General features: G+C 44.5%; 1 non-coding gene across 1 annotated transcript; it reads left to right on the top strand.

The window, feature by feature from the left end:
• Positions 1-4,501: 4,501 nt before the first annotated feature.
• LOC130464511 (small nucleolar RNA R71) lies at positions 4,502-4,608 on the top strand. Its single transcript, XR_008924915.1, has one exon. It is a non-coding gene; the product is annotated as a small nucleolar RNA R71 (small nucleolar RNA).
• The last annotated feature ends 6,057 nt before the right edge of the window (positions 4,609-10,665 follow it).

Here is a 10,665-nt window from a genome sequence, read left to right as displayed (position 1 = left end):
ACCAAATCAGACAATGTCCTCATTGGCTCAAGGGTATCGAACCTCATCATCAACATCAGCATCACTGATGGCCTTGGCCATCATCACCATCATCATCACCATCATCTCTGCCACCATGCCCACTAGGACCCGCTCCCCACCCTCCGTACTGGGTGGGTGTGAAGGTGCCCATAGAACCCGGAGCTCCATATCCCTCCGCGGGATAGGTAAACCAGGTAGGGTGCTCGTAATCTGGGGCAATATAGCCCTGCCTGGCATACTGATCATAAAATGGGAACATGGTCCTCTGGTGATCAGCTGCGAACTCCCGGAACCCGAGCTCAAGTCTGCTCAACCTCTCATCAATGGACCCCTGATCCTCATGAACTACCGGGCCACTCTGGGGCCTCCCCGTGTCTCGACGCCCCCTCCTGAAGTAGGTGCGAGGCTCTGGCTGGTACTGATGGGGCTCTGGCTGAGGGTCAGGATGAGGCTGGGGGTCAGGCTGAGGCTCTCGCTCAAATCCAACAAATAGATAATGAGCCTGACCGGGTCTGAAACTAGTGCGGCCCTGAGGGTCAGGCAAGGTGAAAAGCCTGTTTCCCTCGAACATCCAGTACATGGCTCCCGGCCTAAATAACCCGTGCTCCCCCTGCAGCCTACGGAGTCCAGCAAAATAAGCCAAATCAAGCAAGTTGCTACCCAGAACTGGGATCTGGTTAGCCTCAGTAAAATTGGCCGTGGCCATGGCTATGTGGGTGATCAACCTACCAATGGTAATCTTGGTAGTATGTGTGGAGGTGGCTATGGAGTAAAATTGAGAGGCCATGTGATGTGCAAGGTTCATTTTGTAGCTCTCCTCTCCTTCGGAAACGTAGCCACCTAGGATCTCTAGCTCCGTACTTCTAATGTTCTGGGTCTCATCCCTACCAAAGATAGTAAATCCTAGGAACCTGTAAAAGACAATGGGTACCGGGTGTTGAATCTTGGAAGCATGCAAATGTTGCATACTCCCGGGATTATCATTGCCCGTAAGCTTTCCCCACATGGTACAGTTATTGTGAGTCTCCTTGGGTTTCCTACTATATGTGGTAGACAATCCAAAAATCCTACCAAAATCAGATAAGCTCATGGTGTAGGTTCGGTTCATGACACGAAATTGAACCGATGACACGGTTCGATAACCATCCCTACGAATATTAAAACTACTCAAAAATTCTAGAGTCAACCGCCTAAATGTGAGACGGAGCATACCATACATGCTACTCATACCAACACCAACAAAAACACGTTTTACATCACGCTCAATTCCCATTTCATGCAATGATTTTTGACATATAAAGCGAGTAGGGATTACCTCCCTCAATTTGAGGTGCATGAATCGTGCTCGTTGCTCCTCCGTAATAAAGATGACATCCGGAAAATCCGTGTCGGGCTCGAATTGCGGTGGTGGAGGTGGTGGTGTCGGTTCCCGAGCTCGGCTTGTGGAAGCCTCATGTTGATTTCTTGGTACCCTCGTGCATTTTCTTTGTGGTCTATTTGCCATTGATGAAAAATCTGAATTTTTGAGTTTTTTGAGTTTTTTTGGGTGAATTTGGGGATTTTGTGGGGATGAGTGAAAACTTAAATCGATTAGGTGTAGGTTGTACAGGATGATGAGGGGATGATTTTGATGAAAATTTTGTTGAATTTGGTGGAGAATTGAGGGAGATATGGTGGTTGGAAGTTTTTTTTGAGGTTGGGGTTTAATGGAGGGAGAGAGAGAGTTAGGTTGAAGATGAAGAAGAAGTGAAGAAAGAAAGAAGAAACCGTGTACTTGTCGCTGAAATCGCATCTCGCCCGATCGGGCGACATTCCGCCCGATCAGGCGGTTTGCGATCCTTTTCTTCTGATCCGTACGCGCCCGATCGGGCGCAGCTCGCCCGATCCGGATCGGGCGATTTGCGATTGCCTCTTTTCTTGACTTTTTCTGCCCAGAATTCCTCCTTGACTTTTCCACGAATTTTCCTCAACCGCCCGATCGGGCAAAATAATTTCGCCCGATCGGGCATTCCACTCGCTAGACCGCCCGATCGGGCAATATAAATCGCCCGATCGAGCATTCCACTCGCCAGTCCGCTCGATCGGGCATGCTGCGCCCGATCGGGCAGAAATAAGCTTTATGAAAATCATCCGTGCGCGCCCGATCGGGCGCAGCTCGCCCGATCCGCATCGGGCGATTTGCAGTGTGCTTGGGCTTGAGCTTAATTTCACTTTCTCGAACTTGGGGCTTTAGGCCTGCACATTAAGAAACACCCAAACAGCGTAATGCCCTCTTCTCGCCTCACTAACACCAAAAACAATACTTAAACACACGTAGGTAATAGAAATACTTAAACACACGTAGGTAATGGAAAATACTAACTAAACACACAAAAATTAGAATCAACAATCAAGCTTATACTACTAAGGCAATAAATGGATAATGAAATACTCATCCCCTATTAGATTGATGTAATGTCCCCATTACACAATCTCCGTTTATGCGCAGACAATAGACATGAAAGGGATGAGAGCCACGACAGCTCATCGAATGGGGGCACCAAAGATGGTGCCACCTGGTGTCACATCGATTACCTTGGATGAGCTGTGTGGTGCGGGAAGTGACAGATCACGACCCCGATCGTGAATACGATGTCCACCGTTTACAGAACTTTCGGCCCCTTGGGTCGTGGCATCATCAATCCGTCCCTTCTTTCGAACCCATGCCGAAGAGTGTATACTCCGATCACCTCCACCTGCAAGACAATTTGAAACATGTGCTTTTTCCGAGGAGTTATTTGAGTTAGTATGAGTCAATTCGGTATTAAAATAATCATTAGAAATATTGACTCCAAAACATGACTCCTCTACCATAGGGTTCTTAGCAACATGGGTTAAATTGAAAGTAACCTTATCATCTCCCACATTTAGCGTCAACTTGCCATTCTTGACATCTATGATTGCCCCCGCAGTGTGTAGGAAAGGCCGACCTAAAATAATAGGAATTTGCCTATCCTCTTCCATGTCTAAAACAACAAAATCAACAGGAATAAAGAATTTACCTACTCTAACAGGCACATCTTCTAAGACACCTAGGGGGTATTTTACAGATCTATCGGCCATTTGCAGAGTTATGTTGGTAACTTTTAAATCACCCATGTTCAACTTAGTACATACAGACAGGGGCATGACACTAACACTGGCACCTAAATCACATAAGGCTTTGTCAATAAAAAGGTTGCCAATATTACACGGGATAGAGAAACTCCCGGGGTCCTTCAACTTGGGTGGAGACTTATTTTGTAGTAAGGCACTGCACTCCTCAGTAAATGCAAAAGTCTCCACCTCACTAAATGCTCTCTTCCTAGTCAAGATGTCTTTCATGTATTTAGCATATGCAGGTACTTGAGTAATTAATTCAGTGAAAGGGACTGTTACCTGCAGATTCTTTACCACTTCTAAGAACTTACCAAACTGCTTGTCTAGCTTGTTCTTTAGCTGACGATGAGGGAAGGGAAGTTTGATAGGTGGAACTTGTATCTCAACTTTCTTCTCAACCCCTGTGTCAGCTTCCTTATCCTTGACCACCTTCTCACTTTCTCTTGGCACAACACCACTAACAGATACTTCAACCCCTTCCTCTATAGTCATAGGTGGCCCATCATACTCATATCCACTCCGCAGAGTGACAGCATTTACAGACTCTCTGGTCACAGGCTGTGAAGGGAGTTGACCTTTGGGTCTCTCTGCAAGAGCGGTAGCCATTTGTGCCAACTGTTTATCCATGATCTTGTTATGAGCAGTGAGGGCATCGATTTTGGCATCCTTTTCGCTTAGAGATTTCTGCAATTCCAACATCATATTCCTCATCTCTACAAGCATGGGATCAGGTTGTGTGGGTTGAGGTTGTGGTGGTAAGCCAGGTGATCCACTAGATTGCGAGTTGTAGTTGCTCCGCGGTTGGTAGGGTTGTTGTGGTGGTAGAGGGTGTTGAATTTGGTGGGGGTTCTGAACATTAGTACTCCTATATGATAATAGGGGGTTATTTTTATACCCCTCATTGTATGAGTTGGAATACGGATTGTTCTGCTTGTAGGACTGGAATGCATTGCATTGTTCGATGGAGCTTCGGCATACCTGTGCATAATGGCCCTGCATCCCACAACTATTACAGACATTAGCAGATTGGGCACTCATTGCAGCGACACTAGCATGTTGGGTGGATTGGGAAGATGCGATCTGTATATTGTCGAGCTTGTGATGTAGGGCAGTTAGCTGAGCAGTAAGTTGTTCAATAGAATTCATCTCATGCTTAACACCTCGGTCGGAAAAACCTCTAGGATTCCCATATTGGGCACTATGGATGGCCATCTCCTCAATCACCTCCAAAGCTCTAGGCACCTCCAGTTGCATAAATCTTCCACTGGCAGCTGAATCCAAAAGACACCTAGACTCATTACCCAGACCATTGTAAAACTGCTGAACCAGGAACCAGTCATCCAAACCATGGTGTGGGCACTCTCTTTGCAAGTCCTTGAATCTCTCCCAAACTTCGAACAAACTCTCATCTACTTGTTGAGAGATACCTAATATCTGACCCCTCAGACGAGCTGTCTTCTCAGGTGGGAAATATTTAACATAGAATGCGAGGGCCAAAGAATTCCAATCGGTGATTTTCATAGCTGCGCGGTTGAGACTGTTAATCCATAGCTTGGCCTTCCCACTCAATGAAAATGGAAAGAGTATCTCCATAGTCTGCTCCGGTGTTAAATTCTTCTGCTTAATGGTGGCACAATACTGAATGAAAGACTGAATGTGGAGATTGGGATCTTCACCCTTTTCCCCACCGAATTGGTGTCTCTCGATCATGTTTATCAGTTGGGGTTCAATCTTGAAATTCTCGACCGCAATGGAAGGCATGATTGCCTTGGGAAGCATAGACAGACTTGGTTTAGAATAGTCTGTAAGCCTTGGCACAAGTGGGGGTGGTGGTGCTTGGTCACCCATCTCTGAATCTGTATGGAATAGATTGCTAATCAGATGGTCGGATTCAGAGTCAGAATAGTCTCTCAACTGTTCAACGAATCTACGCCGTCTACGAAAGGTCCGTTCAGGTTCAGGATCGAACGAAGTCAGATCGCTGGTATGGACAGTCCTGGGCATAAACAAGCAAGAACTAGAAAACAGTCGTGAGATCCGGTCTCAAGGAACGGGAGTCCCTTGAGAAGTGACAAACAATAATCCAGAAAAACAATTAATAACAGAAAATAAAACCGTTTCCCCGGCAACGGCGCCAAAATTTGACAGGCTAAAGTCGTATCACCTAATCAAAAATAACCTAACGTTCACCAACTAAAAATGTAGCAAGGGAAGCAGGGATCGTATCCACAGGGAAACAATGTTCTTTCCACTATTAATTAACTAATCTAGACTACTGGTAACAAAGAATTGGATTGGTTTGTATATTAAGCTAAGGCAAATAATCAAACTGGAATATAACAATATTAAGGGAATCTAGGGCAGCGGTTCACCATAAATGCAGACCGGGATTGGACAACGGACAATAACAATTAATTAACAATCATAACTAGGAAAACATGCATCTCTCGAATCTTATGAATTCCTTAGGATATAACAACTAGTGGGCTCTCGCTACGTACTAGAAATAATTCCTATCTAATAGCCACAGACCAAAAACATCAGATTTATACCTCTCGGCGCATAATCTAAGGTTAATCAAACTCAAATCAAAATAGTCCGGCCGAACAGAATTGACGAGCAATAATAATAAGCTATAGAAATTATAATCAATCAATCAAATAATCAAGTCCACATATAATCCCAATCATGCATTCATGGATCTCCTAAACCCTAGAAATTAAACTACTCACTCATGATAACTAATAACAAAGCGATTAACATAATGGAAAACATGATCAAAGCAATAGAATAAATTAAAGTAAGAAACAATACCGACTTGAAGAACAATGGAAATTGAAAGCTTGCGTTTTTATATAAATCGAACTAAGTGTTTGAATTGATGTAGAGAGAAAAATAAAACTTAGAGAAATAAACTAAGGGTTTTGTGCTGGAAAATAAGATGTTTACTAAAAATAAAAGGGCTAGTATTTATAGTTTGCCCAAAATACAAGCCAAAAACCGGAAAGAAAAAACGCGAAAAAGCATAAGGGGTTGGCGTCGCCCGATCGGGCGGCTCTTCGCCCGATCGGGCGAATCACTCGATAGTCGGCCCGATCGGGCCAAAATCCGCCCGATCGGGCGGATTGCGAAATCTCCACAAAGCCTCCAGATTGACCGCCCGATCCGCATCGGGCGAGCTGCGCCCGATCGGGCGCGCGTTGATGAACTTGCCTTGCTTATACTTCCTTCCGATGGTTGCATTTCGCCCTCAGCTTCCAGGGCGATTTGCAATCTTCAATGTATCTCGCCCGTATCACCAAGTCTAACTCCCAGGGCTCAACCATAAGCATCTAAGGCTCCCGAAAGTCGACGATGGAGGTCCCGAACTTCTCGGACTCATATAGTGGCCTTGATCAACAATGAAACGGGTCTAAAACGACCCATTTCTCATAATCAAACGTGAAACTCAAGGCACACTCAATAACACACATTAGTACTAGAAACGGCTCCTAAGAGCACGTTTGATACATAGAAGTACTAAGGGACGGGGGTAAAAACTCTATATAAAACGCATATATCACTACGTATCTTTGTTAAATAATTTTAACTTTGAATCAGGTCGCGCGTAGTTCTAGCTAGAATAAATTCTAGGATGCCGAATTTAATAGATATGCTCTGAGGTGGAAACATATTATTTGATCGGTGAAATGAGTGAAGTTTTATCATTATTTTAATCTGCTGTTTTTGCCGTAAGCCGTGTATCTGCACATAAAAATGAAATTCCATGTGTTTTTTTTGTACGGCTATTTTTTGGTACGCATATCTGAATACGTGATGTACCCCCCAAGTGTTCGTTATTTTTCCGTTATGTGCGGATAAAATGACGAGCACTTCTGGACAAAATTTGGCAGGCAGAGAGTTTCAACGCCCAGGCTGGGGCGTCAAAGATTTCGGCGCCCAGACCTAGGCGTTGAAAATGATTTCTGGGCGGTCTTTTTTCGACGCTTTGCTTCACATGTTCTTGTGTTTATTTTTTTCTTTTTTTTTTGTTTTACTTTTTTACTCGTATTGGAATCAATTTTGACGCTATTTCGGAGGCTTTTTTGACTGTTAGCGTGAGACGCATTTTTGTCCGGATTAATTTTTTCTATTCATGACTCGAAACGGTTTTGAGAATGGGGTGAGTGTGAGGAAGATATGAAGATATTTGTGTAGGCTTTTGAGTGGGCCTAGGTGCGCGTTGACGTGGGGGGCGGTGTTTATTTTTTTATGAATTTTTTTTGAGCAACATTTGCATTGTTTGGATTTGATTTCCTTTTTGATTTCTTTGGGTTGCATGGGTTAGATCCTTATGTTTTGGAAATATGATAGTGTGGTTCATTTTGGGATTTGTTTTTTTTTTTTAATTTCAATGTCACGATTCAAGACCGAGTGGGCCTTGCTTATTGGGCGTAGAGTGGGCCGCTTCTTTGTTTTTGTATTAGCAAGTGCGATTGGTGCTTATTTAGTGTTAGAATAATAGTTTTTAGGAAAAATCTTACGCCTTTATTAATTTGGAAAGTAAGGAAAACACACTGAAATAAAATTTGCCTATATTCTAAGGGGTCTTAGGACCATCTAAAGCCTTTATTTTTTTCTATCAATCTAAAGAACTACTAGGCGTTTTTCTTTACTAAGGTGCTCTCTATGGCTCAAGCCTTGGGTTTAGTCTCGTAAAACTTTGGTCCTTCGCCGGTACTCATCTTGAATTCTATTCCCTTTGTGTTGACCCACTGACATGTCTTCACCCATCCGTTCTCGGCCTCTTCTAGTGTTGATGAAGGAGAGATTAACCGGGTTGGATCGAAACCTTCATCTTGTAAAGCTAGGGTAGTCATCACAGTCTCGTCCTCCATAGGCCTCGATTCGTTAAACAATGTCCATAGAGCCTGGTTGTCCAATATTTCAGCTGTCTTGGTCTTGTGAGGTGAGGTGCCTCATCCACGGTATGGCAGTCATGGAAAATTTCAAATCCGGGTTTTAGCAATCCATCCTGAACGAAGGGTTCAGGGAAATCACAGCATGGGTGTTCTTCTCCTTCCCGAACGAATATTTCGTTAAGAGTTCTTTGATACAGGGGAAGAAGGGTGGTTTGTTTGGCCTTAGCTGGGTTAAGGCGTAGCCCAGACAAGCGGTCAGCAATATCTTCCTCCGTTGGTTCATAGCCTAGGCCAAAGGGAGTAGATTTGTTGGGTAGAGGATAAAACGTGCATTCCTTCTTGCTTATGACCAATGGGGTTCCTGGGAAATAACCTTGAGCTAACAGCATTTTAGGGATGATTCGGGATGCGTGTGGGTCTAGGAATGCTGAATCATAGTCCTCGATGAACTGGATGGCTTCTTCCATTTGAAAACCGTAAAGGTCGTCTGCAGTTTCGGCCGTTCCAACCATGGTACAACTGATGTCGAGAGGAGGGGCGCGGATTTCCAGAATTACCCCGTTATGGTTAAGTTTAACCATTTGGTGCAAGGTAGAAGCCACACCTCCTAAGTCATGGAGCCAAGGTCGCCCCAAGAGGAGGTTGAAAGTGGGCTTGATGTCGATTATTTGAAACTCCGTGGTGCGTGCCACAGGCCCGGTTTGTATTGTAAGGTTGATTTTTCCCAACACAGGCCTTCGAGAGTTATCATAAGCTCGTACTCCTTGCGTGGAGGTTTGGAAGTCATTGTTTCCTAGCCCCAAGCAATGGGAGGTTCGTAATGGGCAAACGTTAACTGCCGAACCGTTATCTACGAGCGCTAGGGGGATGTTTTGTCCCTTGCATCCAACCACTAAATAGAGGGCCTTATTGTGGGCACCCCCTTCTTTGGGCAAGTCTTTGTCAGTAAAACTATAGCCTTTTCTCCAGCATCTCTTGTGACGTGGTTGACCAATGAGTCAGGTGTGATATCCGTAGGTACTGAGATGAGGTCAAGTGAGCGAATAAGTTTTTCGCGATGCTCCTTTGAAGTACACATGAGATCCCAGATGGTAATCTCGGCCTTAGTTCTTTTTAGTTGCTTCAAGAGAGGATTTTCAATGACTTCTGCGACGGTGGTGTGCCGTCCATTCTCAGGAGTTTGTCTTACTGGGATATCATCCATGGGAGGTGGGCGAATATCCGGTTGGTATATCCTTCCGGATCGGGTGAGATTGTCGATTTCGGGCTCCTGAGGGGTGGTGTCAATGAGAGCATACACGGGCCAAGTTTCGGTAAAGAGGTCCTGGCCCGATACCTGAGATAGGTAGACATCTTCAGCATCATCATCCCACACACTGCACACTTCTCTCACGATTCGATCCATAGGGACCACAGTGAAGGAAATAATGCCCTTGGTCCAAGTATGCATTCTATGTCAAGTCTAATAAGTGCGGTTCAGTATTAATTAACAATTTAATAATTCAGTGAGATCAAGTGAGCTGAATGCCTGACTAGAGGCCGCTTCAGTTCAAGTGGAATTAATTATATTAATCCACAGCTTACTCTTGACTGAACCCGTAGGGTCACACAAATAGTACGTAAACGGATCAAGTATTTAATGGCATTAAATACTCCATCTGTGGATATTCGGAATCGACGGATCTTGGTTTCAGTGGGAGCTGAGATCGTCACAGGCAAGAAATGAATACTCTGGAAACGATGATATTGCCGGAAACGGAAATATGGATCGTATCGGAAATATAAATATTATCCAAGTCGTAGATGTTGCCGGAAACGGAAACATGGTACGTATCGGAAAATATTATCAGAAATGGAAATATTGCCGGAATCGGAAATATTGCCGGAAACGGAAATATTGTCAGAATCGGAAATATTATCGGAATCGGAAAATAATTCCGGAAACGGAAATATTAAATATTTGTTCGAAACGGAAATTAATTCCGGAATCGGAAATATTATATGTTGTTCGTATCGGAAATGAATTCCGGAATCGGGAATTTAATCGGAAGCGTATCATACGAATTAGCATCGGACGAGGCCCGCTAGACGAAGGCCCAGCACGAAGCCAGGCCATCGCCCAGCGAGCCGCACGCAGCAACGCACGCCTCGACCAGGCCCAGCGCAAGGCCAGGCCCAGCCAAGGGCGCGCGCGCGCGCGCAGCACCGCACATGGGATGTGCGCTTGTCGTGGGCCGCAAGGCCTGCGCAGGTGCACGGCTTGTACGATGCGTGTGCGGGAAATCCTAATCCTATTAGGATTCGTGCGAAGATTAAAATCCTAATCCTATTAGATTTGCTTTGTTATTTAGAGTCCTAATAAAGTTCTAATTAACAAATCCACATCCTAGTAGGATTACAATTCCTTTTCCATACCTCTATAAATAAGGGCCTAGGGTCATTATTTGTATACACGATTCAAGTATTCAAAGTGATTTTTGAGAGCAAAAATTCAGTCATATAATTGCCTACATTAGCCGGAAATTCTAAGTACCTTAAAGGCGATCCTAGTTGGTCAAGCTTAAGGCGGATCCGGACATGCTGTGGACTATCTACGGAGGGACGA

This window comes from Spinacia oleracea, chromosome 6 (assembly GCF_020520425.1).
Source record: "Spinacia oleracea cultivar Varoflay chromosome 6, BTI_SOV_V1, whole genome shotgun sequence".
In the NCBI taxonomy this organism is placed as follows: domain Eukaryota; kingdom Viridiplantae; phylum Streptophyta; class Magnoliopsida; order Caryophyllales; family Amaranthaceae; genus Spinacia; species Spinacia oleracea.
The sequence above is the reverse complement of the archived record's forward strand: the minus strand, read 5'-3'. Positions and strand labels throughout refer to the sequence as shown.